Raw genomic sequence first — 16,282 nt, 5'->3', positions numbered from 1 at the left:
CAGGGATGAGTAGGAGGAGAAAATGGGAGATATTGCTTATGGGGTGCTTAGTTTCTGGTAAAGATTGTGGTGGTTAATTTTGTGTGTCAACTTGGCTAGGCTATGCTGCCAAGTTGTTGGGCACAACGCTAGTCTAGTTGCTTTTATAAGGCAATTACATGTGATTAAATTAGTTGTCTTAAAGTCAATCTGATCACCTTCCATAATGTGGCCAGGCATCAATCTATTATTTGAAAACTTTAAGAGGAAAAAGGGAGTTTCTCTAGGGCACAAGTCTACCCCTAGACTATGAAAATATATTTTGTCAAAACATTGCTACTCTTCACTCTTGTTGCCTGACCTAAGGATTTTAGCAAGCAAGCCAGCAGGAGTCTTCAGCTTGTGGCTTGACCTACAGATTGTGGGCCTGTCAACCCCATAATCACATCAGCCAATTCATGAAGTAAATCAATCAATCAATCAATACTTCTCTTTCTCTGTGTCTATGTCTATATATACACATACACATTTCACTGGTTCTATTTCCCTAGTGAACCCTGCTAAAACAAAAGCCATTGCCACTGAGACAATTCCAACTCATTATGATCCCTGTTACTTTTCCAAGGCTGTACATCTTTACAGAAGTAGGCTGCATCATCTTTCTTCTATGAAGCAGCTGGTGGGTTTGAACTACTGATCTTTTGGCTAGCAGCTAATGTCTTAACCACTATACCAACAGAGCTCCTTGACTAAGGCAAAGCTGATAAAATCATTTGGAAATGGGTAGTGGTAATGGTTGCAAAACAAGGTGAATATAAATGTCACTGAACTGTGCACAAAAAATGTTAAATTGGTAAATATTTTATTATCTGTGAATTTCACATCAATACTTTTTTTTTTTTTTTTTAATTGAACAAGAGTTTAGTTTTGTTTTGGGGTCCCTAACTATGTATTATGTTAGATAACTTCCTCATTCTGTTTGATCACCTTTCTTTGCAATGGGCACAAATATAGATCTCTTCTAGTTGGTTGTCTTTAAAATTTCTTGGCATAAACAAATGAGGGCTGTGTTGTATTCATTTGTTGAGACATCCTGAAGGGTATTCTGTCAATTCCTGTTGCTGTGTTTTTCACGAAATCCTTCAGTGTAGCTTGGACTTCTTCCTTCAGTACCAGTGGTTTTTGATCATATGCTACCTTCTGAAATAATTGAAAGGTGACCAATTCTTTTTGGAACAGTGACTGTGTATTCCTTCCATTTCTTTTCGTACTCCTCCATTGTTCAATATTTTGCCCATAAAAATCTTTAACGATGCAACTCAAGGCTTGAATTTTTAATTCAGTTCTTTCAACTTTAGAAATGCTGAGTATGTTCTTCCCTTTAGGTTTTCTAACACCTAGTCTTTCCACATGTCATTATAATACTTTACTTTTTCTTCTCAAGCTGCCCTTTAAAATTTTCTATTCGGCTCTTTTATTTAATTTCTTCCATTAGTTTTAGCTACCTTCTGTTCAAAAGCAAGTTTCAGAGTCTCTTCTGACATTCATTTTGGTCTTTTCTTTCTTTCCTGTCTTATTAACAACCTTTTCCTTTCTTCACGTACAATGCTCTTGATACCAATGCATAACTCACCTGATTTTCAGTCTTTGGTGTTCAACACATCATATCTATTTTTTAGATGTTCTCTAAATTCAGGTGGGATGTACTCAAGATTGCATTTTGGCTCTCATGGACTTTTCAATTTCCTTCAGCTTCATCATAAACTTACATATGAGTAAATGAATGTCTGTTCCACAATCAGCTCATGACCTTATTCTGATTGATGCTACCATTTTGTCTATTGTCTCTTTCCATGGATGTAGTCGATTTGATTCCTGTGTATTCTCTCTAGTGAGGTTCACATGTGTAATAGCCGTCTATGTTGTTTCAAGTATTTACAATGAATATGTTGTTGGTCGTGCAAAATCCTATCAAGCGATATATCACCAAGGCCATATTTTCCAACTACCAATGCTTCGTCTTTGTTTCCAACTTTTACATTACAATCATGAGAACTTATTATACATATTGAGTGCATGTTTGGTCAATTTAAGACTTCAGATGACGGTAAAAAAGAAAAAAATAATAATTTCTTCATATTTGGCTTCAGGGGTTGGTACATAGATTTGAACAGTAGTAGTATTAACCTAGTCTTCCTATAAGCATAAGGATATTATGCTATCAAAGATAGCACTCCACTTCACGATAGATCATGACATGTTCCTTTTAACAGTGAATGTGACACCATTCCTCTTCAATTTGTTATTCCCAGCATAGATCATATAAATATACTATGAACAAAAAATATAAATAAGATAATTTAAAAATGGTTACAGCAATACATTAGTAGGGAACTGCCAGAAAGTCAAGCCATATACAGAATACAAGGCAGAATGAGGGATATCATTGCTGATATCCGATGCATCTTGGCTAGAAGCAGAGCAGAGAGTAACAGTAAGATGTTTACCTGTGTTTTATTGACTATGCAGAGGAATTTGACTGTGTCAATCAAAACAAATTATGACTAACAGTGCAAAGAATGGGAATTTTAGAACATGTAATTGTGCACATTTGAAATCTATACATAGACCAAGAGATAATCATTCAAACAGAACAAGGGAATACTGCATGATTTAAAATCAAGAAAAATGTATGTCAGGGTTGTATACTTCCACCATACTTTTTCAATCTGTATGGTTAGCAAATAATCCAAGAATCTGGAATATATGAAGAAGAATGTGGCATCAGGATTGTTGTAAGACTCATGAACACCTGCAATACACAGATGGCACAACCTTGCTTGCTCCAAGTCAAGAGCACTTACTGATAAAGTTCAAAGACTACAGCGTTCAGTATGGATGGCACCTCAACATAAAGAAAACTAAAATCTCCACAGCTGGACCAGTAAGCAACATCACAGTAAATGGAGAAAAGTTGGAAGTCCTCAATGATTTCATCTTACTTGGATCCACAATCAATACCCATGGAAGCAGCAGTCAAGAAATCAAATGACATATTGCACTGGGCAAATATACTGCAATAGATCCCTTTAAAGAAATAAAGAACAAAGATATGACTTTGAAGACTAAGATGTGCCTGACCCAAACCATGATATTGTTAATAGCCTCACATACAAGTGAAAACTGGACAATGAATAAAGAACTGAAGAAAAAATGATACATTTGAATTGCAGTGTTGGTGAAAAGTATTGAAAATATCAGAGTGCCAGAAACACAAGCAAATCTGTCTTGGAAGAAGCACAGCCAGAATGCTCCTTAAAAGCAAGAATGCCCAGACTTCGTCTCACCTACTTCTGTCATATTATCACAAAGGACCAGTCTCTGGAGAGGGATACCAGGCTTGGTAAAGCAGAGGGTCAGTGAAAAGGGGGAAGATCCTCAATAAGATGGATTGACACAGTGGATGTGACAATAGGCTCAAGTATAGCAATGATTGTGAGAAGGGCACGTAACTAGGCAGTGTTTGATTCTGTTGTACATACTGTCATTGTAAGTCTGACTTGACAGCAACTAACAAGAATAACAAGTATATATTATAGTATTATAAATAGCACTTTTTTAAAATTACAGAAGACAACAAGAAATAAAATATGTTCTGAAGCCACTGGCAAGGGAAAGAAAAGTCTAAAAGACAACCTAGTCCCAGGAAACAGGAGAAAATAGAAGGAAAATGAGAGATTAACAGAAGAAAGCAAAAGAAAAGTACCAGGGCTCCAGTCAGCATCAAGAAACTACTCAATCGATTTCTTGACTTGAAGGCCTACTAACAATAGCTGTTTACTGTCTACATCCTGGCTTCTCAGTTAGGGCTTTACCTACAGGCAAGTAGACATGAAATAGTTAAAGCAATATAACTCTAGGGAAACTGTAAAATAAATAGATAGCTTTTCACTAGAGTAGCTGACCCAGAATAACTGTAGTAATGGAAGATGAGAAACAACACTAGCAGAGAGGGCTTTTGTCTGATGGGGTAAGTTGATTCAGGCAATACTCACCTTTTATCAATTAAAGTCTTAGAGATTTCTATGTAATACTTCATACCACAACTGCCAAAGTCACTCACAGTTACTCTGAAGTGTGCAATTGACCTCTGGATTTTTCAAAATTGTAGCATCTTCATGAAAATGAAAAATGTAAAATGAAAAACAGAAACAGAGCTGTCTCTCTGAAAAAATTCTGTGTATGTTTATTTAAAACAGCCTTACCTCAGGTCTAGGCCCTCAGAATCAGGCTCTCATACAGTGATTACACTGTGTGGTGATTATTAACAAAGTGCTATCAGGAGACACCAATAGAATTAGGAGACAGGACAGAGAGGGAGAAGAAGCCAATCAAGGATAAGATTTTAGGCTCAACCTGTGGAAAATTTCCTCAAAATTGGATCCTATAGGAAGCCTTTGGGATATAGGCTATGTCTCAGCTTGTCCTGAAAGGAGGGAAGGGAGATAGGGGTGGGAATATGCGAGTTGGCCTATCAATTATTGCTAAGTACCTTCAAGGGCATCTCAAACTTCCAGACACTTCTGGCTCTCTGGCTCTGTGTCAAAATGGCTCCAGTAGTTCAACTACAGTTCTGTGAAGAAGAGTCAAAGGTACAGACTATTTGAAGCAAAAGCTCATCAAAACTGAAAAGGATACATAGAGAAAGGGGATGGAGAGAATGTCAGGATAATGGGCAGTGTCAACTACAGTCCCTTTCAATAGCCATGATGTAGCAACTGGAAATTTTAAGCATTTTGGTCTATCTGAAATCAATAAGAATTTGAGCAATATATAAACCAGCCCTAAATTGGAGAATTCTCTCCATCTTGCCTTGTGACAAATATATATATATATATATTTATATATATATTAACTTTTGAATTAGTTTAATCCTATGTTCAACACAATGTCATACAGACTTTATTTCCAAGACCCACAACAAATAGATGCAAAATAATTCCATGACTTAAGATGTAACTGTACTTTTCAATTGGGTTTTGGATCATGAAATGATATTTTAAGTATAAAACAGGGTAATAGGGAACTTATTTCATAAGAACAATTCAATACACAAAAGAAAACAAACTCACTGCCATCAAATCAATTCCAACTCATGGTGACCCTTCTTGGGTTTTCAAAGCTTTATCTCTATGGAAGTACACTGTCCAGTCTTCTTTCTGAGGTTAGTTTGAAGCAGCAGTCTTCTGGTTAGCAGTCAAATGCCTTAGGCACTATGCCACCAGAGCTCCCAAACCAAACTCACAGCCATTGAGTTTTTCCTGACTCATAAGGACCCCCATTGAGTTTCTGAGGCTGTAAATCTTTACAGAAGTAGATCACCCAGTCTTCCTTCTGTGAAGCCACTGATGTGTTTGAATGGCTGACCTTCCCATTAGCAGTCAAGTGCCTTATCCACTACACCACCAGAGCTCCTTAATATTTGTATCATTCAAATTTATGCACAAACCAGTAAAGCAAAAGATGAAGAAATTGAAGATTTTTACCAACTTCTGCAGTGTGGAAATTGACCAAACATGCAATCAATATTGATAATTACTGGTAATTAGAATGCAAAAGTTGGAAACAAAGCAGCAGCATCAGTAGTCAGAAAATGTGGCCTTGGTGACATAAATGACAATGAATATCACATGGGAGAATTTTGCAAGACCAACGACTTATTCATTGTAAATACATTTTCAACAACATAAATAGAAACTGTATTTCTCACCAGGTGAAATACACAGGAATCAAATAAACTGTATCTGAGCAATGACGCAATAAGGAAGCTCAATATCATTGGTTAAAACAAGGCCAGGAACTTAATGTGGAACAGACCATCAATCACTTATATGTAAGTTTAAGTTGAAGAAAATTAAAACAAGTCCATGAGAGCCAAAATATGACCTTGATTATAACCTACCTGAATTTTAAGAACACCTGAAGAATACAATTGATGCTCTGAACACCAATGACTGACGATCAGACAAGTTGTGGGGTAATATCAAGAACATCGAAAGCAAAAGGTCATGAAAAGGAAAAGAAAGGAAGAAAACACCAAAGTGAATGTGAGAATAGACTCTTAGACTTGCCTTGAACAGAGAGTAGCTAAAGTGAATAGAAGAAATGATGAAATCAAAGAGCTGCACAGAAGATTTCAAACAGTAGCTTGAGAAGACAAAGTAAAATATTATAATGAAAGGTGCAAAGACAAGGAATTAGAAAATGAAAAGAGAAGAACACACTTGGGATTTCTCAAGCTCAAAGAACTGAAAAAAAAATTCAAGCCTTGAGTTGCAATATTGGAGGATCCTATGGGCAAAATATTGAGTGATAGAGGAAGAATCAAAAGGAGGTAGAAGGAATACAAAGAATCACTGTACAAAAAAGATTTGGTGGACATTCAACTACATCAGGAAGTAGCATATAATTAAAAACCAAGGGTAATAAGGAAGAAATCCAAGCTAAACTGAAGGAAATGGTGAAAAACAAGACTCCAGGAATTGACTGAATACCCATTGAGGTGTTTTAAAGAATTGGTTACAGCACTGAAGGCACTTACTCATTTATTCCAAGAAATATGGAAAATGGCTACCTGGCTAACTGGAAGAGATGCTTATTTATGACCATTCCAAAGAAAGGTGATCCCACAGAATGTGATAATTATTAAGCAATATCATAAATATCTTATGAAATTTAAAATATTTAATAAATGTCACAGTAAAATCTTGATTAAGATAATTCAAAAAAAGTTGCAGCAGTATATTGACAGGGAACTTCTAGATTTTTATGGTGGATTCAGAAGAGAATGTCAAACAAGTGTGTGGTAGTTCAGTTTGTGTGTCAGCTTGGCTGGGCCTGGTTGAGTGGCTGGGCAGCTGGATGTAGTATTCCCCATGATGAGATTGGTAATCAACTCCATGATGGAATCTACTGTGAGCAGCTGAGTAGCTGCCTTAGGGAATGTGGTCTGTTTCCTATATATAAGCAGAAGCTTTGGGGAATAGTCTCTAGCTTATGGCATGCTTGGACCCTGCATGTAAACACGTCGTTGTTCAGTAGCCTATCATGCTCTGCTGACTTTGGGACTTTCAATGGACTTAAATTAATGGCTTGCCATGTGGTTTGGTAACATCAGGACTGTGCCTTTTTATTTGTCAACCTTGAGCTTGCTAACCTCAGCAGCCAGTAGCTGTCTGAGTGAAGAGATGCCTCTAGCTTCAGTGGACCGGGAGCAAGAGGCAGAGCTGAAGCCCAAGGTCAAGGGGCTTTCACACAGCTCCGAGAGCCTGGCACTTTGAAGCTTGGACTTAAAGCCTCTAAATTTTAAGAATAAACTATGGTTTGTTAAGGCCATCCCATTTGTGGTATATTCTTGTCAGAGCAGCGCTAGGTAGCCAGAACAAAGGGATATCACTGCTAATGTCATACAGATCTTGGCTGAAAGCAAGCATTACCACAAATAGGTTTACTTGTATTTTACTGATATGAAAAGCATTTGCTGTATCTTACAAATTATGGATATCACTGTGGACAATGAACATTTAATTGTACTCATGAGAAACCTGTACATAGACCAGGAGGCTGTTGTTAGAACAGAACAAGGAGATACTGCATGGTTTAAAATCTGGGACAATATGCATCCAAGTTGTATCCTTTCACTATACTTATTTAATTTGTATACTGACCAAATAATCTGAGAAGCTGGACTATATGAAGAAGAATACAGCATCAGGATTGGAGAAGACTCATTAACAACCTGTGATGTACAGGTGATACAACCTTGCTTGCTCAAAGTGAAGATAACTTTAAGCACTTACTGGTGAAGATCGAAGACTACAGCCTTCAGTATTTACTACACCTCAACAGAAAAAACACAAAAATTTCTAACAAATGGACCAATAAGCAACATTATAAGTGGAGAAAAGACTCCAATTGTCAACAATTTCATTTTACTTGGATCCACAATCAACATCCATGAAGCAGCATCAAGAAATGAGACACGTCATTATGAGCAAATCTTCTGAGAACTACATGTTTAAGGTGTTAAAGACTGAATATGTCACTTTGAATACTAAGATGTGCCTAACCCAAGATATGGTATTTTCACTTGCCTCATAGGATGGTCAAAGCTTGACAATGAATAAGGAAAACGGAAGAAGAACTGATGCCTTTGCATTGTGATGTTGGTGAAGCATACTGAAAATTTCATGAACTGCCAGAAGAACAAACAAATTTATCCTGGAAGGAGTGCAGCCAGAATGACACTTAAAAGCAAAATTGGCCAAGCTTCATATAACCTACTTTGGTCATCTTGTCAGAAAGGACCAGTCCCTGGAGAAGGATATAATGTTTGGTAGGTAGAGGGTTAGCGAAAAAGGGGAAGACACTCAATGAGATGGATTGACACAGTGGCTGCAACGATGGACTTAAGCATAGCAAGGATTTGAGGATGGTGCAGGACTAAGCAGTGTTTCATTCTGTTGTACATAGGGTCACTGTGAGTTAGAGCCAATTCAGAAGCACCTAACAACAACAACATCATTAGATGGGCAATATTGAGTATCAGATTGTCTCCGGAAACTGTAACAGACTAAGCTTCAAGTTTCAATTTATTTCATTTTAACTTTTATTCTATGACTCTATGTTCAGCATTATCAGGAGTTGACAGCACTTGCTTACTATAGAGGAATACACTGTTCTCAACGGAATCACATTTTAGCAACCAGTCTGATTTTTTAGCAGTACAAATGATGATAAAGTTTTCATAGTGAAATAAACTAAAACTAGCATCAGAAATAAGCCTTATGGACCCAGAAAAACAAATGAATAAAACAAACATGAACTCTTCAGACTGATCTTTGGTGATATTAATATACACTGAACTTGAGTCTCCAATCCATCCTTTGGTGGTATTTTCCTACCACAAAATGCACAATATCTAATAATGAATTCAATATCTTTAAAAAACATTAATCTAGATATGGAGGTGACGATGCAATTGCACAAAGATTATTATTTTTTTTTTTTGTATTTTTCAGGTTGTAAGAACAATTTGACAGGTTTGTCTAAAACAAAGAAAAGGTAGCTATAAAATATTCATGAAAATTATTTTCCCATTGCTTTTAAATAAAAGAAAACTTTGGAAAGAGAGTTATCCAAAATAGCTTTGAATCTCAGGGTTAGCAGTTGTAAGAAGGGAAGTAGGTAGGTAATGTTAGTTGGAACCATTTACTGTCAAACATATTTCAGTAATTTTATAACAAAATTAAAATGATAAATAACAGTACAAAACAAAGATATGATTAGGAAGTTACAAACAACATTGTTCAGTTAATATAGGTGAGGAGCCTTATAAGAATGAGAAATTACTATTCTTGGGACACTCCTTGCTTTATCTTCAAATACTCTACAAGTTGTGTGGTGCAGTCAGAAGACAAATTTTTCACCTGTCCAATATCCTCCATTTCTTTGAGGAGATGCTATGGGAATATGGAAGCCCAAGGTATAGCAAAATCAGGAGAATTTCCACAAATAGTTCACTTTCACTCTCTGAGAACTTGGGTCATCAGATACCCATCTTTTCTTTTCTCTTTATAGGTTAGAGATATGGTCAGGTTTAAAAAAGAAGAGAAAAAGAAGGCAGAGCCTTATGACATTTTGACTTTTGTCCCCACTTCTAGGCCTTTTGAAAACAACTAACTCAGCCGAAGAATGAACCCCTCTGCTAATACACCTTGAGTGGTTTCAAGTTTTACTTTTATAAGTTATACTAGTTTTCTTTGTTTTTCCTCTAGCATTCAAACTGATTCTTCCTGGTTCTATGACAGCCAACAAAATGAAACCAAAGGGATACAAATTTGTAAAATATGGGTGCACCAGAATAATAACTGAAATGGGAACAACTACAGTTACATTCCCTGCTGGCAACTTAATCTTAACTTACAAAACAGGGCAGCATGCACACTGCATAACAATCAAATCCTTTGATAGTTACAGTCAGAAACAGCGGTGTTTGGTGTTCAGCTCAAAGACCAACCACATCATTTTGAATATGTGTTGCGCTCCACAATCTTGGCAATAATCCCATCTCTTACAGCAGGCTCTTGAAAGGGTTAACTATGTCTCTCATGTTTCTGATTCCAGGGCTTCAACCATAATTTTCCTATTCTGGAACACCCACATTTTAAAAACTCAGGCATGTTCCAATTTCACTGCACTGGCCATAACTGAACTTGTTCAAATTGCCTCAAAGCCCTATTTTTTTCTGGATGTAATCTTAATACTGGATCATATTGTATTAATCAGTAGTTTATCTATTGTAGATTTTAGAAAATACTGACCATCAACCTAAAAAGCAAGGCCATAGGTAAAATAATATTTGCTTTAAAAATGTTTTAGCTCAAGGTTTAATTATTTGTTATAGTTATTAATCTAATTAATTAATTAGTGACTTCATTTTCTTTGCTGGGAACACTCCTAGAGATTATGTTCAAGGAGTGTTATCAATTGACTCAAGAAGTCCTACATTCAAACTGTACTTCTATCATTTAAATAGAATATGCAAAATTCTTGTAACTGTATTCAATTTTTATAATCTAGTAACTACATCACTCAAATAAGGAAAAAAAAAAAAAGATCCAAAGAAAAATGAGTCACTATTTCTACTCCCCAGAAACTCAAAAAGCTCTATGTACATAGAATGACAAATAACATTCAAGTAAAATACTATGAGTTTAGAGGAGAGAAAGAACGAGAAAGGGAATTTTCAAAAGGAAAGAAAGACATCAGTGCAAAATGTCTTTAGTATTCATACTTAAGAGTTGGATATGACCATAAAAATTGGAAAGAGTAGAGAAAGGCATGTCAGACAAAGCAGCAATGCATGAAAATGGATATAATGGAAAAGGCAGAGAGGTAGGAAAGCATTTACAGGGAACTATGAGTTTTACAATTTGTCTGGATAATTAGGTAGGAGTGAGTGATAAACCTGAAAATGTGGTTTTAGATGAGGTTGCTGAAGACAGGGAATGTGTTTCTCAATGGTAGAAAACAGCATCACAAACAGTCTTAAGACCATTTAACCTAAAGGCTGTTTGGAGAGAGTCTTGGCTAGGGAAGAAGGGAGAAGATTAGGAAATCCTTATATACCACTATAATTCAGGAAACATTTAATGAGTGATGAAAAGGAAAAGGTGAACTAGAACAATGATGGAGATTGAGGAAAGAAATAAACAAGCAAAATATTTAGATTCATGTGACACCTTAAAGACAACCTATTGCTTTATAAGACCTCTATTAGCAAACCCATTTCTAGTAATTCTTCAGGGCTGAATCATTTGTTAGAAGAAAAACATAAGAGTCCTAAAGAAAGCAGTTCTACAGATACTTTTCCAATTTCATATGCATAAAGTTATATTTAGCTTAATATGTATATAGATAAAATTACATGTACAAAATTTTATTTCTAAATTATACGCAAAATGTTCTATATTAAAAGAGTTCAAAAATGTAGAGTGAGAAAATAGTAGACAATCACATATACATAGCTTTCATAGCCTAAGGGGAGAAAATTCCACAATAATAACTGATAGAAAACATACAAGCATTTAAAAGCTTGGTCATTAAGGAGAAATTTAGAGGAACTGGCAAACACTACATAACATATTCCCAACTGGATCCTTTATATGTGAATAAACAGCATAACTGAACCAAGTATTATCATTGGGTTTAATGATAGTGGAAAATGTCATTGCTCAAAGATAAGGACAGTGGGATTTCTGCCCAACGGGCAAGACTAGAGTGTCAAATAATTTCTGTTGACTTTAATCCAGAAAGAAAAAGAAAATCTCAAGTGTGACTTTGTGTCAGAAGGGATTTTTTGAGTTAAAGCAGGTACTATGACGTAGGTAAAATAACTAACTATTTGGGGACTTGGAAAATGAATGCTAATTTCAAATACTCCTCCATGGGTTTTTGAGGCAGTATCTCTACAGAAGTAGATTGCCCAGTCTTTCTTCTGAGGCGTTCTGGTGGTTTTGAACCACTAACCTATTGGTTAGCAGTCAAATGCCTTAGGCACTATGCCACAGAGCTCCCAATTTCAAATACAAAATACTCAGTGTTGCCAGAGTCTCATAGAAGACAAATATAGACCAAGGCAATTTCAAAACTGTTATTACTGTTAGGTGCCGCTGAAAAAATTTTGACTCATGGCGACCTTATTTCAGAGAGTCGAACTTCCCCATAGGGTATTCTTGGCTGTGACCTTTATGGAAGCCAGCATCTTTGTCCCATGGAGCCACTGGGTGGATTCAAACTGCCAACCTTTCAGTTAGAAGTTGAGTGTTTAACCATTTCCACTACTGTATCTTATTTACTCCATTTCTTTAGTGATTCCAGAGTAGCTCTTAAAAATGTATCACTAATGTTCAGAATTATGGTTCTGGCAAAGAATATGAAATATGCCATGGACTACCAGAAAAACAAACAAAACCTATCTTAGAAATACAGCCAGAATGTTCCTTAGAAACAATGACAGCAAGACTTCATCTCATGTACTTTCGACATGTTATTAGGAGGAGCCAGTCCCTGGAGAAGGAGATCATGCTTGGTAGAGGGCCATAAAAGAGAAAGACCTTCAACAAGATGGACTGACACAGCAGCTACAACAATGGGTTCAAGCACAGCAACAATTATGAAGATGGCACAGGACTGGGCAGTGTTTCCCTCTGTTGTACGGAGCATCACTATGAGGTGTAGACAACTTGGTAGCACCTAACAGCAACAACCAGCACAACAACAAATGTTCAGTAAAATGTTAAATAGGGATTATCTACATGCCTGACCTGAATGGACCAAGTAAGGCATCTGTAAAGTCTATCATTTCAAAACTTTTTCCATGTTATTTTTAAAAAAATGTCTGAACAAAATTGCTGTAAAAAGGTAGTGATTTACAAATGAACTTCAAATCAGTATTTTTTTTTTTTTTTCCAAATGTGAACCTAGGATCACATCCATTGTTGTTGTTGTTGTTGTTATGTGCCATCGAGTCGGACCGACTCACAGTGACCCCTCTCCTTGGGTTTCCGAGGCAGTATCACTACGGAAGTAGATTGCCCCACCATCCTTCCAAGGAGTAGCTGGTGGTTTCGAACCACCAGCCTTCTGCTTAGCAGTCAAGTGCCTTAGGCAGTACACTACCAGAGCTCCCATGGATCACATCTAAGAGGTCAATAAAATGTAAACACTGGTCTTTATAGCAGACTTACTGTACTGATTACATAAAAGCTCATAGAAGACAGAGGGCAAACCATTTTCTCAACTTGGTTAAAATGCTGTTATTGTAGAAATGAGGATGAGATATGTGTGACAAGATTCTGGAAAACCCTTAGATCTTCTGAGAGATAAGGCAGGGTGACTAGTAAATAGCTCTAACTGAACATGTGTTTATTGAATGGATGTACTTTGTGTGCCAAATAGAAATAAACACAACAAACAAGAAGAGTTTTCATTTTACATTTATGAAAGCAAAATATTTTCTCAGTTGCCTAAGCACTTCCTCCAAAGTTTGCCTAAGACATGATTTCTCCAGATCAGAAAGAATAGGTGCTTATTTGCTAAGCATCTGCCATGTACTAAGCCTTTTATGACAGTAACTCTGATTCATTTTATATAAAATTAAAGCTTAGTATTATTATTTCTAGGAGCTCTGGTAGCATAATGCCTAAGGTACTTGACTGCTAACCAGAAGGCTGGCGGTTCAAACCCACCAGCCACTCCTCAGAAGGAAGGTTGGGCAATCTACTTCCATAGTGATACTCCCTTAGCAACCCAAAGAGGGGTCGCTATGAGTCGGGGCTGACTCAAAGGCACATATCAACAACAATAATTATTATTTCTATTTTACAGATGAGGAAAATGATGATCAGAGAGGTTAAGTTATTCACTTAAAGTCACCAGATATATGGGACAAATATTTAAGGATGGTCAGAAAGTACTTCAGTTGAAAGGAAAAGAGAAATAGTCTGAGAATTGTTTAATTTACAATAGTGGAGCAGTTCCATTTTGATATATAAACCAAACCAAACCAGTTGCCACAGACTCAATTCCAACTCATGGCAAATCATGAATATTCGAGTAGAAGTATGTTCACTATGGTTTTCAATGGCTGATTTTTTAGAAGTAGATTGCCAGGACTATCTTCCAAGACTTGAACTATCAACCTCTTGGTTAGCAGTCAAGTGTGTTAACTGTTCAAACCACCTAAGGACTCCATTTTGATACAGAATGCTGCCTTTTTCCTCCCATTTAAATTTTCAAATGAGGCATTCTGACCTGATTTTAATCTTTTTTCTTCAAGATGCAATCATTAGTCATATCAAATAATATCTATTATATAAAATCAGTTGATATAAAATCCATTATCAATATAATATGCCAATTAAAAAGGGTAAACCATTGGTTTCAGTGCCTTGTTTTTATTTTTCATGTAAAAATTTTACATGTTCGGTTCATAATAAGTTAAATTAATTTCCTTCATAAAATATTCTATGAATATCCCTTATTTTAAATAAAATAAAAATATATTTGAATAAAGTTTTGGTTTGGACAGAGTAGGTTCACACTTCAAACTTGTTATTTGTCAAGCTGAATGATATTCAGCCTGATAAATTATCATGATTTTAAGACTGTTGTTGTTGTTGTTGTTGTTATGTGCCGTCGAGTCGTCCCTGACTCATAGCGATCCCTCCTTGGGTTTCCGAGGCAGTATCACTATGGAAGTAGGATTGCCCAACCTTCCCTCTGAGGAGTGGCTGGTGGGTTTGAACTGCCAGCCTTCTGGTTAGCAGTCAAGTGCTTTAGCCACTATGCTACCAGAGCTCTAGACAAATTTAATTAAAAAAAAAAAAAAAAAAAAATGAATTTCCCAAAGGGTTGATACAATTTCTAAGTTGAACATATGAGGAAAAGGCAAAAGCTAAAGCATTTTTTATTAAATCATAAGCAATATAAATAGAAGCTAAAGTAACAATACATTAAGAGGTAAATGAGTTTCTGCACCTTTATGCTTGGACTTATCATCTAGAAAAAATCAAGGAGAACAAGAACCAGAATAAAAATTCCCATATGTAATGATAACCAGAGACATTTATGACCTGTAACTCCAACATGGAACCAAGAAAAAAAAAAGATTAGGACTAAGAAAAGATGAGGTCTAAACAGTGAGAAGGTTCCTAGGTAGCACAAAAGGTTTGCGTTCAATTACTAATCTAAAGGTTAACAGTTTAATCCACCCAGCTATGCCTCAGAAGAGAAGATATGGAGATGTTTCTGTTACAATTACATCCAAGAAAACCACAAACTGCCAAAAGAACAAACAAATCTATTTGTCATGGAAGAAGTATAGCCAGAATGGTCCTTGAGAATGAGAAGTCAGAATGGCAAGATTTCGATTTAAGTACTTTGGACACGTTGTCAGGAGACCCATCCTGAAGGACATCATTCTTGGTAAAGCAGAGGGTCAGCAAAAAGAGGAAGACCTTCACTGCGATAGATCAACACAGTACAGCAATGATCATGAGCATCACGTAGAACCAGTGTTTCATTCCATTGTAACCATGGGTGAGAACCAACTCAAGGGCACATACAACAACAGCAACAGGGTTTGAAGAGAGGTAAGCTTAGAATCAAAATCTATTCGGTAGAAAATCTAATGTAATATTCAGAGTTTTGCTCCAGAAATACCAATATATTCATTACAGGGTGCTACCCCAAGCCTTTCTTAGGGTAGGATATAATATGTAATATCTGCTGGGTATTACCTCTCTAGATTATAAAAAATTCTGAATTTCAAAACAGATCTTGCTCCAACGTTCCCAGTAAAAGATTGTGCTAAGTTACTTGTGTATGGTTTCATAATAAATCTTCCAACTCCTCTTTCAGATCATCACATTATATGACTGAACAAGGTTGAAATGCAATAGTCTCTAAGTTACAATAAAAACAAAATTATCAAGAAAAATAAACAAACAAACATGGAGTTGTTCTACTCTGTAGTACGTGAGGTAACCATGAGACATAATCAACTCACAGCAACTAACAACAATAGCAGCAAGTGGCAAATGATAGAAACAATAAAGAAAACCAAGCTGGTTTATGCCCCAGAATCATAGATAATATGAAGGACTGGGGGTACCAAGTACCTTGGAAGGTTGGGGATGACACTTAAGACTAGGAAAGCGATGGGTGCTTATGGCCTTAA

At 36.3% G+C, this 16,282-nt stretch overlaps 1 protein-coding gene across 1 annotated transcript in view; it reads right to left on the bottom strand.

Moving 5' to 3' along the window:
* ZNF385D (zinc finger protein 385D) overlaps window positions 1-16,282 on the bottom strand; it is a 407,755-nt gene that overhangs the window by 279,369 nt on the left and 112,104 nt on the right. The gene's annotated exons all lie outside the window — the stretch shown is intronic.

This window comes from Orycteropus afer, unplaced genomic scaffold, assembly GCF_000298275.1.
Source record: "Orycteropus afer afer isolate SDZICR_OR568_19922 unplaced genomic scaffold, OryAfe1.0 scaffold00003, whole genome shotgun sequence".
Lineage (NCBI taxonomy): Eukaryota > Metazoa > Chordata > Mammalia > Tubulidentata > Orycteropodidae > Orycteropus > Orycteropus afer.
The sequence above is the reverse complement of the archived record's forward strand: the minus strand, read 5'-3'. Positions and strand labels throughout refer to the sequence as shown.